Genomic DNA, 12491 nt, shown 5'->3' on the forward strand with positions numbered 1-12491 from the left:
ATAGGGGCCTCAACATGGGCGTTAGGAAGCCATAAATGAACCAAAAATATTGGCATCTTAACTAAAAAAGCAAGAATTATAAAAACATAAAACATAAAATAATAAGAACCAAAATCAACCAATAAAGGAAAATATAAAGTATTAGAAAAATCATAAACCCTAAATAAAACTAATAATAAAGGCAATCTAGCAACCAAAGTATAAAAAATTAAATAAACACCAGCCTGCAACCGTTCAGGTTGATAACCCCAACCCAAAATCAAAAGTAAAGTAGGAACCAATCTAGCCTCAAAAAAAATATAAAAAGAAAGAAGACTCAATCTAGCAAATGAACAATAAAGCATAATCATTAAAATTAAAACTATAAAAACAAAAAAATTAGAATGATAAGAACTTAAATAAACTTAACCTCTAGCAGTAATTATTAAAGAACAAATTCAAAAACTAAGTAGAATCAAACTAAAAGAAAAATAATCAATACCAAAATAATATCTAATCATATTTAAATCTGCATATGAATAAACACAAATCATAAAAACAAAACTAGACAGAAACATTAAAGAATGAACCAACCATCAACAATTATTAACTAAACAAAGAGGGATCAAAAAAATAGTTATAAATAAATACTTTAACATAAAGATAAACCAAAAGAATTTAAAAAATCATTACCATGAGAACGAATTATTGAAACTAAAATAGAAAGACCTAAAGCACCTTCACAAACAGAAAAAACCAAAAAAATAACAGGAAAAAAATAATCATAATCAAACTCAATAAGAAAAACAATAACCAACATAAATAAAGAAAGAACAATATATTCTAATCTCAAAAGAACCATTAATAAATGCTTACGTTTAGAAGAAAAAACATAAACACCAGCAAAATAAATCAATAAAGAAGTAAAGACAGAGAATATAAACATTAGTTTTAATAGTTTAAAAAAAACGCCGGTCTTGTAAACCGGAGATAAGCCTGGCCCCCGCTTTTAAAACTTCAGAGGTGGAAAGCTTCCCATCATCGGTCCCCAAAACCGATATTTTAAATAAACTAACCCCTGAAATGATCAAAATAATAATTATATCACTATCAAACGTAATAAATATTAATTTTATTAAATTAAGACACCCAATATCAATAATGCTTTTCATTATCCTACAAACTTTTTTAGTTGGGCTAATAACAGGGACAATGATGGAAAGATATTGGTTATCATATATTTTATTTTTAACATTTCTTGGTGGTATATTAGTTCTATTTATTTATATTACGAGAATTGCATCAAACGAAATATTTCAACCTAAATCAATTACAATAATTATTACCTTAACAATATGAATATTTATCATATCAACATTAATTATTTTAGATATAACAATATTTATAGACTTTTTCAAAAATTCTGAAACTATAAATATTGATAATTCAATCAATTATCAAGAAATAACAATATCTTTAGAAAAACTATATAATAGACCAACATTCATTATTACAATAATAATAATAATTTATTTATTTTTAGCACTATTAGCAGTTGTTAAAATCACCAACATTAACCAGGGACCTATTCGTAAAATAAGATAATTTACTAATGAATAAACCCTTACGATTGAGACATCCTTTAATTAAAATCATTAATAACTCTTTAGTTGATTTACCCGCACCAACAAATATTTCATTTTGATGGAATTTTGGGTCCCTACTAGGGCTATGTTTGGTAATTCAAATTGTAACTGGACTATTTTTAGCTATACATTATACATCAAATATTGAAATAGCATTTAGTAGTGTAGTTCACATCTGCCGAGATGTAAATAATGGCTGAATTATTCGAACCTTACATGCAAATGGAGCTTCTATATTTTTTATTTGTATTTATTTGCATGTAGGACGAGGAATTTACTACGGATCTTACATATACATACACACCTGAATAATTGGTACAGTAATCCTATTTTTAGTTATAGCAACTGCATTTATAGGATACGTTTTACCTTGAGGTCAAATATCATTCTGAGGTGCAACAGTAATTACTAATTTATTATCAGCAATCCCATACTTAGGAACAGATTTAGTTCAATGAGTGTGAGGAGGATTTGCTGTTGATAATGCAACATTAAATCGATTCTTTCCATTCCATTTTGTATTACCATTTATTATTGCTGCAATAGCAGCAATTCATTTATTTTTCCTTCATCAAACAGGGTCTAATAACCCTTTAGGACTAAATGGAGATATTGAAAAAATTCCATTTCACCCATACTTTACTTTCAAGGACTCTATTACATTTGTATTAATAACATCATTATTAATTATATTGTGCTTGATCAATCCTTACCTCCTAGGAGATCCGGATAATTTTGTACCTGCCAACCCATTAGTAACTCCTGTCCATATTCAACCAGAATGGTACTTCTTATTTGCATATGCAATTCTTCGGTCAATCCCTAATAAACTTGGAGGTGTTATTGCGTTATTCCTATCAATTAGAATCTTAATAATTTTACCATTTTATAATAAAACACCATTCCGAGGTATTCAATTCTATCCTATCAACCAGATTTTATTCTGAATTATAGTAGTTGTTGTATGCTTATTAACATGAATTGGAAAACGGCCTGTTGAAGAACCTTATATTATAACAGGACAAATCTTAACAATTATTTACTTTACATACTTCTTAATTAATGTGCATGTTGCAAACGCATGAGATAAGCTAATTAAGGAATAATAAGTTAATTAGCTTAGGAAAAGCATATGTTTTGAAAACATAAAACTAGAAGTTTAACTCTTCTATTAACTTTTCTTAAAAAATTTCACTAAATAAATGAAATAAATAAAATCTTTAAACCAACAAAGAAAATAAAAAAATTTAAAGATAATGGCAAAAAACTTTTTCAAGCTAAGTACATTAACTTATCGTAACGAAAACGGGGTAATGTGCCACGAACTCAAATAAAACCAAAGGACATAACAGCAAGCTTAATAAAAAATATAAAAGAATAAAAATCACCACCTAAAAAAATTAAAGCTAATAACATTCTTATAAAAACAATTCTAGTATACTCAGCTAAAAAAATTAAAGTAAAACCTCCTGCACCATATTCAATATTAAACCCTGAAACTAACTCAGATTCACCCTTGGCAAAGTCAAAAGGAGTACAGTTAGTTTCAGCTAAACAAGAAGCAAAACAAGCTAAAGCTAAAGGAAAAGAAATAATAATAAATCAACAATAAAGCTGATAGTTTATAAAATCAAACATGTTAAAACTACCAATTAAAATAATTAAAGATAATAAAATTAAAGCCAAACTAACTTCATATGAAATTGTTTGAGCAACAGAACGAAGAGAACCTATTAAAGAATAATTTGAATTAGAAGACCAACCAGCAATTATAACAGTATAAACACCTAATCTAGTACAACATAAAAAAAACAAAAATCCATAAGAAAAAGAACACATATAAGTTAAGTAGGGAAAAATCACTCAAACAGCCAAGGAAATTATTAAATTAAAAACAGGAGAAAAATAATAAAGTAAATAATTAGATATAATAGGAATTGGCTGCTCCTTACAAATTAACTTAATAGCATCACTAAAGGGTTGAGGAATTCCTGCAAAACCTACTTTATTTGGACCCTTTCGAATTTGAATATAACCTAAAACCTTACGCTCTAATAAAGTTAAAAAAGCTACACTAATTAAAACACAAATAACTAATAAAAGAAAATTCAAAATAAACATAAATAAATCATAAAGTATCAATACTATTTGTAGAAAAAAATCTACATAAATGAATTCTAAATTCAACACATTAATCTGTCAAAATAGTAATTTAATTAGTATTAATCAATAAAATAAAAAATATTTCAACCATATGGTCCTTTCGTACTAATATGAATTAATAATCTTAGGATAGAAACCGACCTGGCTCACGCCGGTCTGAACTCAGATCATGTAAGAATTTAAAGGTCGAACAGACCTAATTACTGGGCTACTGCACCCAAAATTTTTCTTAATCCAACATCGAGGTCGCAATCTGCTTTGTCGATATGAGCTCTCAAAAACAATTACGCTGTTATCCCTGAGGTAACTTAATCTTATGATCATAAATTATGGATCAAAACAACAAACATAAATAAATGATATAATAATGAAGAGTTTATTTATTCTTCATGTCACCCCAACAAAACATCATCATTAAATATAGAAAGACAAACAAAAAACTATATAAAAATAAAATGTTAAGCTCTATAGGGTCTTCTCGTCCTAAAGAAAAATTTAAGCCTTTTGACTCAAAAGTTAAATTCAAAAATTTATTAAGAGACAGTTGATTTCTCGTCAAGCCATTCATTCCAGCCACTAATTAAGAGACTAATGATTATGCTACCTTTGCACGGTCAAAATACCGCGGCTCTTTAAAAATTTGCTCAGTGAGCAGGCCAGACCTCAAAATATTTTCTAGAGGACATGTTTTTGATAAACAGGCGGAAATCAATTTTGCCTAGTTCCTTATAATAAATTAACAAGGTAAAAATTATATACAAATAAATATACTAATTCTATCATTATTACAAAAATTTCAAAATTAAATTTATAATCTTAATAAAAAACCTAAAATAATTATAAAATCAAAAATAAAAATAATGAACTAAAACGTAATCTTAAAGATAGCTGGTTTAAAGCTTACTATTATATTGTATTGAAACAAATTATAGGTTATTAACTTCAAAGCTTATCCCTTAAAGAATAAATAAGTTAATATTTATACCTAAAAAATTAAATAAAAACAATTAACTTTAAAAAATTAAATTTTTTCTTAAGAAACTAGATATCTTGGGAAACGATTAACATCTCATTTCTATAAATAATTTAATAATAATTATGATACATTAACTATAAATTATTTATAAATCAACCCAAATCGAGATAAGTAAAGTAAATACCAAAATTTTGATAAACCCTGATACAAAAGGTACAATAAATAAAATCTACTTTTAAAAATTTAAAATAATATTTCATAAAACAATTACATTACCAATAAACTATAATATAAAAAATCAATTCTACAAAATATACTAAGACAAAATTCGACAAAATTATTTTTATTAAATAATTAAATAAACAAAAAATAAATATAATAAAATAAATAATCAAGATATCCTGATTTGCACAGAAAAATTTTCAGTGTAAATGAAACACTTTACTAATAAGTTATATCTTGAAACTCTTCCTAGATACACTTTCCAGTACATCTACTATGTTACGACTTATCTCATCTAAATTGAAGCTAAATTAAAGTAATAAAATAGAATAATCAATAATGAGAGCGACGGGCGATGTGTACACACCTCAGAGCCAATATCAGTTAAATTAAATAAATTAAATTACTATCAAATCCACCTTCATTAATAGTATTTCACCATCAAATCCGTTATAAACAAAAATCTATTGTAACCCACCTCCTCTTAATTATAAGCTGCACCTTGACCTGAAATACTTTATAATTATAAATCTTGAGAATTATAACTCTAAAAAGATTCTCTGATAACGGAGATATACAAACAAATAAATTAAGTAGAGTAAATCGTGTATTATCAATCATGGGGTAGGTTCCTCTGAATGGAATGAGATACCGCCAAATTCTTTGGGTTTAAAGACCTTAACTAATAGTACCCAGGTAAATATAATTAACATTTAAAATAATAGGGTATCTAATCCTAGTTTATTATTCAAATTTCACAGATTCATAGAAAGAGCTATAAATAAATTTTAACATTTCACCTTACAAATTTATATTTTAACCCTAAAAATATAAATAACTGTTTTAACCAATAATATTCACTTGTATCAATCGTATAACCGCGGCTGCTGGCACGAATTATGCCGATACTAAATCAATTGCTAAATCCAAAATCACTTGATAATTAAATCAAATTACTGCAAAATAGAACATTTAGTTTAACAAAACTTACATATAATACAAAGAAAAAGTGAATAAATAAGCAAGAATAAAACTTTTGGAAACAAAATAAGAAATTTAAAAATTTATAAAAATAAGAAAAAATAAACGATTCAAATATTTAAAGAAAAACAAAATAAAACAAACACAAAAATAACAAAAAAAAAAAGAAACGCACCCTAGAATGACCACAACAACTTCTCTATTATATATAAATAAAGATTAATATGGAACATGTATACCGATAAATGTATTATATTCTTTCTTATTTAATCTTTCTTTTCACTAATAATAAAGAAAGATTAAATAATATAATAAATATATTTGATATAATTATGTAAATTAATGTAATATGTTATTAATATAAAATTAACTTTATATTAAGTTAACTTAAATATTAATTAGTTAAATAATCTAATTATAGATAATATATTAAAGTATATTATTATAATTAATATAATTAATTATATTAATATAAAATTTTATATTTAATAATATTAATTATATTTATTATATCCAATTATAATAATAGTAAATATTAATTCACATATTATTATATAATTTATAATACAATAATTTATTTTAAGCTAAAAACATAAGTAGCTATAATCCTAGGTAAATAAATGTATTAAAATAATCATTTAATAATTATGAAATAACATTATAGGTATTTAAATTTAATTAAATGTAATATATTAATATAAATTATTTATTATATATAATATATATATTTAGATTATCCTAACGAGATAAATTAATTAGAAATAACCAAAATAATACATAAACAAATTTCTAAAAAAAATTTTAATTTATATATTAAATATAAATGAAGTGCCTGATTAAAGGGTTACCTTGATAGGGTAAATCAAGTAAATAAAATTACCTTCATTAAATTACATAAGACAGAATTAAACTACCTCCTTTAGTATCAAAAACTAACGTGCATCATACACCTTAATGTAAAAAGGTAAGCTAAACAAGCTAATGGGTTCATACCCCATTTATAGAGGTATCAATCCTCTCCTTTTTAATGACCAACAACTCTACAAAACTTCTCTTCCTATCAACATTAATGATAGGAACGATCCTGTCCATTTCATCAAACTCCTGATTCGGAGTTTGAATAGGACTTGAGATCAACTTACTTTCATTTATTCCGCTCCTAACAAGAAATAAAAATATAATAATAAATGAATCATCAATTAAATATTTTATTGTCCAAGCAATAGCATCGACAATACTATTATTTTCAATTTTGCTGATTCAAATAAAGTATCCAATAGGATGAGAAACAGAATTTATTCCATCAATAATAATTAGATCTAGATTATTATTAAAGATTGGGGCTGCACCCTTTCATTTCTGATTTCCAGAAGTAATAGGAGCTTCAAGATGAAATAACTGTTTAACACTAATAACATGACAAAAAATTGCCCCAATAATAGTATTATCTTACTGTATTCAACTAAGAACTTTCATTTGAACAATTATTATTCTAAGAATTATTATTGGGGCAATAGGTGGTTTAAATCAAACATCGCTACGACAACTTCTAGCATATTCCTCAATTAGACATTTAGGGTGAATAATTAGATCCCTAACAGTTAGAGAAAACATTTGAGAACTATACTTTATTATTTATTCACTATTAAGATTAATTATGGTCCTATTATTTAAGCAAATAAATCTATTTTTTATAAATCAGATCTATTCAGCTAGAAATATAAAAACTGAAATTAAATTCATAATATTCTTATCCCTTTTATCATTAGGTGGTTTACCACCATTTCTTGGATTTCTACCAAAATGAATTGTAATACAATCATTGATGGAAAATAACATAACAACTATTATAACAATTATGGTTGTATTAACTACAATTACACTTTATTATTATATACGTATTAGATTCTCAGCCCTAATTATATCATACACAGAAAATTCGTGATCTATAAAAATAAAGTCTCAAAAATCAAGAATTATTCTTCCTATAACAGTAATAATTTCAACAATAGGATTAGTCTCAACATCAACCTTAATCTCATTATACTAAGGACTTAAGTTAAACAAACTAATAACCTTCAAAGTTATAATTAAAAGAATAATCTTTTAGGCCTTAGTAAAATTTTACACCTCTAGAATTGCAGTCTAGAATCATAATTGAATATAAGACCTAAAGTATGGTAAGAGAGAAACATCTCATAAGTAGATTTACAGTCTACCACCTTAAATTCAGCCATCTTACCGCAAAAATGATTATTCTCAACAAACCATAAGGATATTGGTACTTTATACTTCTTATTTGGAGCGTGAGCAGGAATAGTAGGAACATCAATAAGAATACTTATTCGTGCTGAACTTGGTCAACCAGGATCTCTAATTGGAGATGACCAAATTTATAATGTCATTATTACAGCTCACGCATTTGTAATAATTTTTTCTATAGTAATACCTATTATAATTGGTGGATTTGGTAATTGACTTGTACCATTAATAATTGGTGCACCAGATATAGCATTCCCACGAATAAATAATATAAGTTTTTGATTACTACCGCCCTCACTTACCCTTCTTCTTACATCTTCTATAGTAGATAACGGTGCTGGTACAGGATGAACAGTTTACCCCCCTCTTGCAGGAGCTATCGCACATGGGGGGGCATCTGTAGACCTAGCTATTTTTTCACTTCACTTAGCAGGTGTATCATCTATTCTTGGTGCAGTAAACTTCATTACAACAGCAATTAATATACGATCAGAAAGTATAACTCTAGATCAAACACCTTTATTTGTCTGATCTGTAGCTATTACAGCCCTTCTTCTCCTTTTATCACTTCCAGTATTAGCAGGGGCTATTACTATACTATTAACAGATCGAAATTTAAATACATCATTCTTTGACCCTGCTGGAGGAGGTGACCCAATTTTATATCAACACCTATTCTGATTCTTTGGACACCCAGAAGTTTACATTTTAATTCTACCAGGGTTTGGGATTATTTCTCACATTGTATGTCAAGAAAGAGGAAAAATTGAATCATTTGGAACACTAGGTATAATTTATGCTATATTATCAATTGGACTAATAGGATTTATTGTATGAGCACATCATATATTCACAGTAGGAATAGACGTTGACACACGAGCATACTTTACATCAGCAACAATAATTATTGCTGTACCTACAGGAATCAAGGTATTCAGATGATTAGCTACACTATATGGAACTAAATTCAAATTTAATCCACCGTTATTATGAGCTCTAGGATTTATTTTCCTATTTACAATTGGTGGGCTAACAGGATTAGTATTAGCAAATTCATCACTTGACATCGTATTACATGATACATATTATGTAGTTGCCCACTTCCATTATGTCTTATCTATAGGAGCAGTATTTGCAATTATAGGAGGTGTTATTCAATGATACCCATTATTTACAGGATTAACTATAAATAATACATGATTAAAAATCCAATTCACAATTATATTTATTGGAGTAAACTTAACATTCTTTCCTCAACACTTCCTAGGACTAGCAGGAATACCACGACGATATTCAGATTACCCAGACGCATATACATCATGAAATGTAGTATCAAGAATTGGGTCCACAATTTCTATTGTAGGAATCATTATATTCATTGTAATTATATGAGAAAGAATGGTTACAAACCGGGCAATCATATTTAGAGCTAATATAAGAAGATCAACAGAATGACTGCAAAATAACCCACCTGCGGAACACAGTTACTCAGAACTACCATTAATTTCTAGATTCTAATATGGCAGATTAGTGCAGTAGATTTAAGCTCTACAAATAAAGGTTTGACCTTTTATTAGAAAATTAATGGCAACATGATCAAATTTATCCCTTCAAGATGGAGCTTCACCATTAATGGAGCAACTATCATTCTTCCATGATCATACCATGGTCGTATTATTATTAATTACAGTAATTGTAGGCTATGCCCTAAGTTACATATTATTCATTGCCTATACAAACCGAAACATACTTCACGGGCATTTAATTGAAACAATCTGAACAGCACTACCAGCAATTACACTAATTTTTATTGCACTACCATCATTACGACTTCTATATTTACTTGATGATTCAGTAGACGCAATAATTACGATTAAAACAATTGGACGACAATGATATTGAAGATATGAATATTCAGACTTTATAGATGTAGAATTTGACACTTATATAACACCAGAACAAGACCTAGAAAACGACGGATTTCGACTTCTAGACGTAGATAACCGAACAATTTTACCAATAAATACAGAAGTACGAGTATTAACAAGAGCATTAGACGTTCTACATTCATGAGCAGTACCTGCATTAGGAGTTAAAATTGACGCAACGCCAGGTCGACTAAACCAAGGAACATTTACAATAAACCGGCCTGGACTATTCTTTGGACAATGCTCAGAAATCTGTGGAGCAAACCACAGATTTATACCAATTGTAATTGAAAGAACTTCAGTAAACTTATTTATCAAGTGATTATCTAAGATAATCTAAGGAGTTAGTTAAAATATATAACATTAGAGTGTCAATCTAAAATAACTAAATAATTAGTACACCTTGAAATACATCAGATGACTGAAAGTAAGTAATGGTCTCTTAAACCAAAAAATAGTAAATTAACGACTACTTCTGATGGGGAATTATAACCCAAATCCCTCAAATATCCCCTCTCATATGATTCTCCCTATTCATTATATTTTCGACTACATTAATTTTATTTAATCAAATAAACTTTTTCTCATTCAAACCAAACCTTATTAAAAGAGCAGAAAAAAGAACAATTGATATAAAGAACTTAAATTGAAAATGATAACAAACTTATTTTCAACATTTGATCCATCAACTAATATCTTCAATTTATCATTAAATTGAACTAGAACATTCCTAGGATTATTATTAATCCCATCAATATTTTGACTTACACCATCACAAATTAATATTATTTGAAATAAACTAAACTTAACCTTACACAATGAATTTAAAACATTGCTAGGACCAAAATCATTTAATGGAACAACATTCATCTTCATTTCAATCTTTATTATAATACTATTTAATAATTTCATAGGATTATTCCCTTACATCTTTACTAGAACAAGACATATAGCATTAACATTTGCAATTGCTCTACCTATATGATTAAGATTTATATTATTTGGATGAATTAATCATACAAATCACATATTTGCACACCTTGTTCCACAAGGTACACCACCTGCATTAATATCATTTATAGTATTAATTGAAACAATTAGAAATGTCATTCGACCAGGTACACTAGCAGTACGACTAGCAGCAAATATAATTGCAGGGCACTTACTATTAACGTTGCTAGGAAATACAGGACCATCTATAGCAATAAACTTAATTTCACTATTAATTATTGGACAAATACTTCTATTAATCCTAGAATCAGCAGTAGCAATAATTCAGGCCTATGTTTTCTCAATTTTAAGAACTTTATATTCTAGAGAAGTATACTAAACTTATGTTAACAACTCACTCAAACCACCCATTCCACTTAGTAGATTACAGACCTTGACCATTAACAGGAGCAATTGGAGCAATAGTTCTAGTATCAGGATTAGCAAAATGATTTCACCTATTTAACATTAACTTATTTATAATTGGATTTGGAATTACACTTCTAACTATAATCCAATGATGACGAGATGTAGTACGAGAAGGAACATACCAAGGACTACATACAGGATTTGTATCAATTGGATTACGATGAGGAATAATTTTATTTATTGCATCAGAAGTACTATTCTTTGTTTCATTTTTTTGAGCATTTTTTAGAAGAAGACTAGCACCTACTATTGAATTAGGAATATTATGACCCCCAATAGGAATTCAACCTTTCAATCCTATACAAATTCCATTACTTAATACAGCTATTCTTTTAGCATCAGGAGTAACAGTAACATGAGCACATCATAGTCTAATAGAATCTAATCATACTCAAGCATTACAAGGATTATTCTTCACAGTACTACTAGGACTATACTTCACTATACTTCAAGCATATGAATATTGAGAAGCACCCTTCACCATTGCAGATGCAGTTTATGGATCAACATTCTTTGTTGCAACAGGATTTCATGGTCTACATGTAATTATCGGAACAATTTTCTTATCAACATGTTTACTTCGACATTCAATAAATCAATTCTCACCAAGACACCACTTTGGGTTTGAAGCAGCAGCATGATACTGACACTTTGTAGACGTAGTATGATTATTCTTATATATTTCTATTTATTGATGAGGTAGATAATTGTTTTTCTAGTATAAATAGTACATTTGACTTCCAATCAAAAAGCTTGATATAAATCAAGAAAAACAATCCTAATCTTATCTACAAGAATTTTTATTAGATTTATTATTCCAATAATTGTTATAATCCTTGCAACAACATTATCAAAAAAATTAATTAATGACCGAGAAAAAAGATCACCATTCGAGTGTGGATTCGACCCAAAAAG

General features: G+C 27.5%; 1 pseudogene; it reads right to left on the bottom strand.

The window, feature by feature from the left end:
* Positions 1–2818: 2818 nt before the first annotated feature.
* LOC124788712 lies at positions 2819–4571 on the bottom strand (annotated as a pseudogene).
* Positions 4572–12491: the final 7920 nt, after the last annotated feature.

Source organism: Schistocerca piceifrons, chromosome 3, assembly GCF_021461385.2.
Source record: "Schistocerca piceifrons isolate TAMUIC-IGC-003096 chromosome 3, iqSchPice1.1, whole genome shotgun sequence".
NCBI lineage: Eukaryota > Metazoa > Arthropoda > Insecta > Orthoptera > Acrididae > Schistocerca > Schistocerca piceifrons.